This window comes from Chanodichthys erythropterus, chromosome 20, assembly GCF_024489055.1.
Source record: "Chanodichthys erythropterus isolate Z2021 chromosome 20, ASM2448905v1, whole genome shotgun sequence".
Taxonomy (NCBI): domain Eukaryota; kingdom Metazoa; phylum Chordata; class Actinopteri; order Cypriniformes; family Xenocyprididae; genus Chanodichthys; species Chanodichthys erythropterus.
Genome location: NC_090240.1, coordinates 24768875 through 24778410, shown reverse-complemented (window position 1 = coordinate 24778410; position 9536 = coordinate 24768875).

Below are 9536 nucleotides of genomic sequence, written 5' to 3'. Positions count from 1 at the left end.
CTCTTCACCACAAATGTGCTGCTGTCCTCATCTGCACTCTGACCTGCTCTCACTCTCCACTTCCTCTCGCTTTTCTTACCAAGAGTCTAGTGCATATGGTTGTCCCAGTAATTATTACTTATAGTTTAATAGTGTGTGTGTGTATAATATAAAATATAATATAATATATTTTTTTAATTACAAACATCATTTTATGTTTTTAATGTTGTGCACTTTTTAATGTCTGTATAAAGATTTGTTCTGTCAGCCCAAGATGGCCTTTCTTAAACATAAGATGACTTTAAATTTTTATCGCTAGGTGGTGCTAAAGATGCATGCAGTATCTCCCAGTCTACATTGGGTTTCATCAATGTGACATCATTATGAATGACACACATCAGTGTCTAAATGATGCTGGCTCTCTTTTCTCTGATTACAACAGTTAGTGTTCATTTAACTCATTACAGCTGACAATTTGCCAGACATCAGTACAGTCATTATGGTTGTTGCCATTAATTGTTATGTTCATGGAGGAAATGGTTCTAGTAGTGCTGAGTGCTGAGGTGAGGACCTCATGAAGTGTATTTCCTGGGCTATGCAAAGTCCAGCAGGTGCAGTCCCTGGCCATATATGTACAAGATGACAAGCTGTTACCTTTTTGGTTCTGATATACAGTAATGAACATTTTTACATACAACAGTTTAAGCCATATGGATTCCACTAATGCAATCTATTTTTGTGGCATTTTTCTTTGGCTCAAAAAAACGGAGAAACCCTGCTCTAATGTAACCCAATCACCCAAACATCATATTGTTAGTAAATAGTTAATAAATGTGTTCTTCATATGAATGATGAGCATCAATGAATATTTAGATTGTACTAAACTTTAAAGGGATAGTTATAGATACCCAAAAATAAGAGTTATCCCATAATTTTCTCACCCTCAAGCCATCCTAGGTGTATATGACAATCTTCTTTCAGACGAACACAATCTGAGTTATATTAAAATATATCCTGGCTCTTCCAAGCTTTTTAATGGTAATGAAGGGGGCGTGAGATTTTGAAGCCCAAAAAAGTGCATCCTTCCATCATAATAGGTCTAATCCATACGGCTCCAGGGGGTTAAAAAAGGCCTTAGGAAGCGAAGCGTTGCGTATGTGTGAGAAAATTATCCATATTTATTAACTTTACAACTTTATAAGCCAGAATCACTGGCTTCCGTATGCGTGTCTAGTTCCTGCAGAAGAGTGACCTCTGACCCACCAAGTGACGCAATGACGAATGTGGAAGTGCAGAGGAGAGAGCAAAACAAAACAGTGGTCACTAATTAGAAGTCTAAAATGATCATTTTTAATGAGAAATGTTGGATATTTTTTGGATTGGATTAATTAATTAATTTATTTTATTTATTGTATATGGATTCAATATAAGAGAAGAGGAGTTTGAGTTTGTCGCCCAGCCCTATTTGTTTGAACCGCGAGAGGCGTCTTATAAAGCTTGGATATTTTTTATTATAACTCAGATTGCGTTTGTCTGAAAGAACATAGTCATATACACCTAGGATGGTTTGAGGGTGAGTAAATCATGGGATAATTTTCATTTTTGGGTGAACTATCCCTTTAAGTTGATGTTTATGAACCTGGTCAGATCTGCAGATGATCTGATTTCCTAAAGTTTAGAGTTGAAGGCCTGATGAAGATGAGTAAAAAACAGGAAGGGAGGACAGCGGTCGGAAAATAAACGAGTGTTTTGGTTGGTGGGTGTGTGTGGGAAGGCTGGATAAATGAGGGCTGGAACACAGGTGTGGGGGTGTGATTAGGCTCCCAGGGCAGATCGTCTCTTTCTCTCTCTCTCTCTCTCTCTGCCTCTAACAGCCTCGTGTTGTTCTTCTTTTTGCTTGTGTGGAAGTTGTGAGGGCACCCTCTGGATTGCCTCACTGCCGGAGCATGCCGGACCCTGTTATCCGGCTATCCATCTGTGCTATTGATTTTTCTTTTTTTTTTTCATCTTTCCCCTCCCTGGGCTGGTGTTTGAGCGTCGAGATAGGGAGCTGGAGGAGGCGGGGGGAGATCTGAGCATGTTTGTAGGGGATCGGGGGGGGGGGGGCTGAGGCTGGCAAGGTCTGCCTACCCTGGACCAATCTCTCCGAGCAAGTGTGTGTGTGCGTACAGGCCTATGTATGTATCTATTCTCTTTCTCTCTCTCTGTTCCTACTCCCTCTCCCTCAAGGGATCGCTTCCCCCCTCGCCTTTCAGAGGCGCCCACACCGCACACGCTCCTGGCGGCGCTTCCCTCCTCCCCCTCGCCCCTCGCTCTCTCCCGCCCGCCTGCCTGCCGTCTCCTCTCCCGGGGGGCATCAGCAGCGCTGCCGGCTCGCCCCGTGATTTGCAGAGATTTGTCTAAGTGAGAAGCAATTAGTGTGGAAGGCCATTAATGTATGCGCACTCTGGCCGACCTCCGGCTGGTTTGAGGAGAACCAGGGTGGCGTGACCGCAGGGCTCCGTGATCCTCTTCCCTTCATTTCGTTGGCAGGAACATACCGAGACACCAGCGGTCCCCGCTGCCACCTGAACGATTTGATTTCTATTAATGAGATAAACACAGCATCTCATGCTCTAAACTGTCATGTTTCTTTATGCGTTCACATGAGTCTTTTTGTTTAAGCTTTGACTAATTGCTTTGTACAGTTTTTAGCGTGTGTGTTTCAGGTTTAGGCTACCTGGCACAGTAGTTGAAGGGTTTCCTGCAAGCCCCCACACACTTTCCATTGCAGATGATTATCAGCAGTTAGCAAAAGCATGGAAAAGCAGTAGGTGTGGACTGTGTATGGGCCGTGGGAGGGTTCCCTCTGAGATTTGCCGTGGTGGGTTTGGGCCAGGGGCATTTTCTCAGAGGAGGCAGTTCTTACTTCAATACAGTAGGATGAGGAAGTCATCGACAGTGCAAAACTAAAACAAAACAAATACTACAACATATGAGATCAAATATTTTTTCCTGAAATAACACTACAATAGCAAAACCAGGAGATAAAGATTCAAAGAGAGGCTTTTGCTCACATTGAGCTCATTGATTTCTAGTTGAGGTTCTAAGATGTGGAATGAATCTGAAGGTGGTCAAATAAATACAGGGGTAAAGTCTGATTAAAGGAGGCAATGCCTCCAAATCACTGTGATTTGCTTAACAAACTAAAGTTTTCATTTAGTCAAAAACCAAAATCATCAAACTCTGTTTGCTGTTCAGAGTGTTGTTCACAGGTGATGAACCTGTGATGAGAAAGTTTTTTGGCAACAAGCCATCTCTCTGTATTTCTGTTGATTTGTCACTGATGTCACCAATGGTAACCAAAACTGTTTTGACTATCAACATTCTTCAAAATATCATCTTTTTGTGTTCCAAAGAAAAGTCCTTCAGGTTTGGAACGACATGACTGTGATTCTTTTGGTGAAAGAACCATGAAATAAGCTGGTTTTTAGTGACCACTCATGGTTAAAGGGTTAGTTAACCCAAAAATGAAAATTCTGTCATTTATTACTTACCCTCGTGCCGTTCCACACCCGTAAGACCTTCGTTAATCTTCAGAACACAAATTGAGATATTTTAGTTGAAATCCGATGGCTCTGTGAGGCCTCCATAGAGAGCAATGACATTTCCTCTCTCAAGATCCATAAAGGTACTAAAAACATATTTAAATCAGTTCATGCGAGTACAGTGGTTCAATATTAATATTATAAAGCGACGAGAATATTTTTGGAGCGCCAAAAAAAAAAAAAGGACTTATTTAGTGATGGCCGATTTCAAAACATTCCTTCAGGAAGTATCGGAACACAATGAATCTGTGTGTCAAATCTGCTGTTCGGAACTCCAGAGTCACGTGATTTCAGCCGTTGGCAGTTGGACACGCGATCTGAATCATGATTCGATACACTGATTCATTTGTGTTCCGAAGCTTCCTGAAGCAATGTTTTGAAATCGGCCATCACTAAATAAGTCGTTATTTTGTTTTTTTGGCGCACCAAAAATATTCTCGTCGCTTTATAATATTAATATTGAGCCACTGTACTCACATGAACCGATTTAAATATGTTTTTAGTACCTTTATGGATCTTGAGAGAGGAAATGTCATTGCTCCCTATGCAGGCCTCACTGAGCCATCGGATTTCAACTAAAATATCTTAATTTGTGTTCCGAAGATTAACGAAGGTCTTACGGGTGTGGAACGGCATGAGGGTAAGTGATAAATGACAGAATTTTCCTTTTTGGGTGAACTAACCCTTTAAATTAAATTAAAATATAACCTCTATATCTGTGGTTATTGTAGTTATTGTATTTGAAGCAATGTAAAACCATGCATAAACTTAATGAGACTTTGTTTTGACTTAGTTTGTAATAAACAATAGACTAAAAAACCCAAATGCCAAGCTTTTCCTCTTCACCAGTTAGTTCTGGTCTTGGTAGCAGAATTAGAGACCTGAATAAATACAGAAATAACACACTTTCTATTATATCAGGTGAATTAAAGGCCTCCTCCTGAAGTCAGGCACTGAATCTGTGAGGAGCCGGCAGCTCCTGGGTGGCTGGGCTGACGTGTTGGTTAATTAAAGATAGGGTAATTAGAGACAGTTCTTACAGCAGCTTTTAGGAGCTTGATAAGAGGCTAATCCTCTGAAGTAAGGCTGAGATCGAACTGGTCCCTGGTGAGACTGTTCTCCATACGCTCAGCTGGAAGTACAATCTTTCCTCCAAAAGAGCAGGATTTAGAGAAATGGCACAGAGGCAGTCTTCACCAAACTGGGATAATATGAGAAGGCTGTATCCTTAAAGGTTTACTCTGTATTTTTTTTGTCCCCATTAACTGCTAACAAAAAGTTTTACACATAATGAAATATGTGTAACACTATGAGAACTATAAATATAAGAATATGTTCAAAATCATGTACACTCACAACAAGAGAGTCAAACGCAAAAACCAAACGATAAAGATGGCTCCGAAGACAACAAGATGATGTGCAGTGCCAAATTGTGGAAAAACAGTCTTTGCATTGCCTTCATTCTTCCAGGAAAGCGTGGATGAACTTTATTTTTAATGAAGTTCCAGACCGCATCAGTAAGAACTTTGGATTAATTACAAACAAGGCACGATTCGACGCAATATTTTCAGGATTAAAAGTAAAATACGTTCCTGTGCCAACTATATTGGATCCTACAGTAATGTCGCACCACATAAGTGTAAGTATCTGTTTTTATTGTGTGGTAACTTTATCTGATATGTACTGACTATTTATGCATTTTTAAATTAATAAAAAAATTTAAAATTTATGCATGATTAAATTTATATACAGAAAGCGATAAAAGAACGCTCCCTTTATAATTGCTGAAGCTGTCGATCACACATCAGGAGTTTATCTAGACACTTGCTGAAACTCTCAATATAATCAGTGACACTTACACTGCACAATGAACCACTTACTGTATTTACATCATGTTTGCTTTGTTAGTTATGGTGAAAGCATTCGTGAGAGTGCAGAAATCGCATTGCCATGATGTACTTTTCCCGATTTGACAGCTGTAATAGTAAAAAGTATTATAAGTCTTTGAGAGGGTTCCACATAAAATACTTATGTCAAATGCAAAGATGTTAGCCAATCACAGCAGTGGGTGTTTACACTGAAGTCTCACAGCAGACACGCCCTTTAAAATAGGGCGTTCAAATCCGAGGGCTAAAATCAGGGGAGGAAATGGCCAATTATTTCTAAATGATGATCATTTTTGATGTAAAAATCATTAACATAAGTGCACCTCAGGAAACATTATAAAATAATAAAAAATGCAGTCCATGCCCCCTTTATATCACATATTAACTAAATGTAATGTAACGTATTAAATATTCTGATAGCCATAACCATATTTTGCCAATATTTCACCTTCTAGAAATGTCAGTAAGACATGCTTGTACTTGTCAGAATTTTTGGTTATGTTTGCAATATCCACTGTAACAGAACATTCTTTCTGTGACCATTTTCTCACCCTCATGTCATTCCAAACTTGTTTGACTTTGCTTTCTTCTGTGGAACACATAAGAAGTTATGGTAACACTTTACAATTTGGTTCATTATTTAAACATTAGTTAATGTATTAACTAACATGAAAACATTTGTTACTGTATTTACTAATCTTTGTTAACGTTAGTGCATTAACTAATGTTAACAAGATTTTAATAATATATTTGTAAATGTTGAAATTAACATAAAGATTAATAAATATAAGTGCAGATCATTATTAGTTCATGTTAACTAATGTAGTTAACTAATGTTAACTAATGAACCTTATTGTAAAGTGTTACCAAAGTTCTTTTAAAGAATTTGACTTGTGTTGTATGCACAAAATCAAGTGAAACATCCTTTAAAATATATTTCTTGGTGTTCTTCAAATGAAGAAGTCATTCAGGTTAGGAACGACATGAGGAGCTAAAAGAAACATGATCTTTAATTGTAAGAGTTTCGTGACCAACATGTTTTAATTCATGGCGGCACCCTTATCTTTTTCAGATTAAAGCCTTAACCAGAATATGGACCTTATTTGGAAAATATGCATGTAAACGTGTTTTCCATTAATGCCATATCAATCAAGCATTTGTACCTCTAACACATGGAAGTCTGTGCCCATATGTTTGACTTAGGCCAATCTATAATTCAGTAGTGGCAGATGTCTCTGTTAATCATTCATACATGTATGTTATGTGCCAGTCTTTGTCACCATTTGTTGTTTTTCTGTCACCTTCCTGCGGGGGCGCTCATCTGTCAATGACCCCAACCTTGACTGTACATCAAATGTGATTCGGCTGTACACCCAATAGGCTACTACAAAATCGGTATTAATAATGACTGTTAATGTGAATTTAATAGAATTTTACATCCTAATTGTAGCCATAAATTTAAATTACAACTTTTCTTGCCCCTTTTCTTGCCTCTAGGACAAACTTTTTTCCACAAAAAAGCTAATTTTGTTTGTAAAATTTGGGGTGAGGCTGCACTGTGAACTCAAACACATAACCAGTACCCTTTATTCTTCTCTCACTTTTTTTTTTTTTTTTTCACACGACAAGTGGAAGTACAACTTAAGGTGTGAGCATAGGCCAAAGCAACACAATGTGGTGTATATAAAACAATATGTCACAGGATGTTGACCATGATCATAGCTTGAACATTGACAGGGTGAGAAATGAGCCAGGCCTGTAATAAGTTGTAATTGCCCTAGAGGTGTGTATTGCAGGTGGTTCTGCACCTCACAGGTTTTTTCAATGCTGCTGTACCTGAAGTTGCTGGGAATGGTGGGGGTCGAGACATTCCTCTGCATGCAGATAATGCCGCCACTCCTCACCACCAGTCTGCTCCGGCACCAGCTATAAAGCAGCAGCCGCAACATGACACCTTCGCTGCGAGAGGGATTTAATATAGTCCGCCACACACGCACACACGGGCGAAACCAGAGATATAAGTATATGCTGCCAGCGTCTCACAGTAAGGGGATCTGTGCTGCCGTGCCTGTACATGTTCACCCTTACACGTATCATTTAAGACAACTACAGCATGCACAGTACCATATACACTACCATTCAAAAGTTTAGGGTCAGTACAATTAAAAAAAAAAAAAAAATGGTTTTGAAAGACTTTTATGCTGTCCAAGGCTACATTTATTTGATCAAAAATACAGTAAAAACAGTAATATTGTGAAATATTACAATTTAAATAAACTGTTTTCCAGTTGAATGTTTTGAAATATCACTTATTCTTGTGATGACAAAGCTGAATTTTCTGCAGCAGTTACTGCAGCCTTCAGTGTCACATGATCCTTCAGAAATCATTCTAGTATGCTGATTTGGCGCTCCAGAAACGTTTCTTATCGTCAATGTTGAACATATTTGTGCCGCTTAATATTTTTATGGAAACCGTAATACATTTCTGGATTCTTTGATGAATAGAAAGTTCAAAAGATCAGCATATATTTTAAATAGAAATCTTTTGTACACTCTAAAAATGCTGGGTTAAAAACAACCCAAGTTGGATTGAAAATGGACAAACCCAGTGGTAGGGTTAAATGTTTGCCCAACCTGCTGGGTAGTTTTATTTAACTCAACTATTGTTTAAAAATTACTGTATTGCTTAATTAAAATTAACCCAAAGTATGTTGGAAATGAACATTTATTAATGTTCAATGAATAATTATTAAACAATAAACATTTATTAAATTGCTAAACTATTAAATTCATATTAATAAAATATTAAAGCTTATTAATAAACATTCACCTTTTGTCTATTATTGTTGCCTCTAATTGCATCTGGTTTTTAATTTCCCAACTATTTTGGGTTCATTTTAAGCTAGCCATATAGCAATTTTTAAATAATAGTTGGTTTAAATAAAACTACCCAGCAGGTTGGGCAAACATTTAACCCAACCACTGGGTTAAAACAACCCAATTGCTGGGTTTGTCCATTTTCAGCCCAACTTGGGTTGTTTTTAAACCAACATTTTTTAGAGTGTAGTGTTATAAATGGCTTTACTGTTGTTACGGTGCGCTGGTGCAGAGATGAGGCAGATACAGATTTCCACAATAATAGATGCTTTTTAATAAACAAAGGTAAGGAACGCCAGACATACACATTAACAAAACAGAGAACGGACGAGGAGTGAAGGGAGTGAGTGCAATATATGGGGAGTGCTGACAATAGAGTCCAGGTGCAGGTGATGAGTGACGATGAGGAGCTGACGAGGGAAGTGAGTGCAGGTGTGGAGAACAGGAGGATTCTGGGAAATGGAGTCCAGGGAAACAAGGGATCTGTAACAGTACCTCCCCCTCCCGGTAGGCGCGTCCTCGCGCCGTAGATGTAACAACCGGGAGGGGGGCGGGCGCCCTGGAGACCTCAAACCGGAGCAGGGGGATGAGTAGACTGGAGTGGAGGTCTCCAGGGCGGGCTCAAAAGCCATGGCGGGTCAGGGGCCGAAGGCAGCCATGGAGGGTCAGGGGCCGAAGGCAGCCATGGAGGGTCAGGGGCCGAAGGCAGCCATGGAGGGTCAGGGGCCGAAGGCGGCCATGGTGGATCAGGAGCCGTGGGCAGCCATGGCGGGTCAGGTGCAGCGGGCAGCCATGGCGGGTCAGGTGCAGCGGGCAGACATGCAGCGGGCATACATGGCGGGTCAGGTGCAGCGGGCAGCCATGGCGGGTCAGGAGCCGAAGCCTTCGAGGCGTTGAGCCCAGGCGTCGCTGAAGGACTGGCGGGTGATGGCGGAACCGAAGGCTCCGCCGACCGAAGCGCAGCCGGTGCTCCAGAAGGCCGCAGTGTAAGACAGACGACATACAACAAAGTGAACACTGGGGAGAGTGAGGCGGCCAACTGGAGCTGAGGGACGGAGTGACGGAGCGAAGACGGAGGAGTGCAGTCCAGAAGTGAGGGCAGGCCGACGAAGGAACAAGGTGTGAACGGGGGCAGGATGGAGACTGGTGACACTGGTGGACTGCTGGACAACGGTGGAGCAGAGGGAGGTTGGAGCCGGGGTGAAGG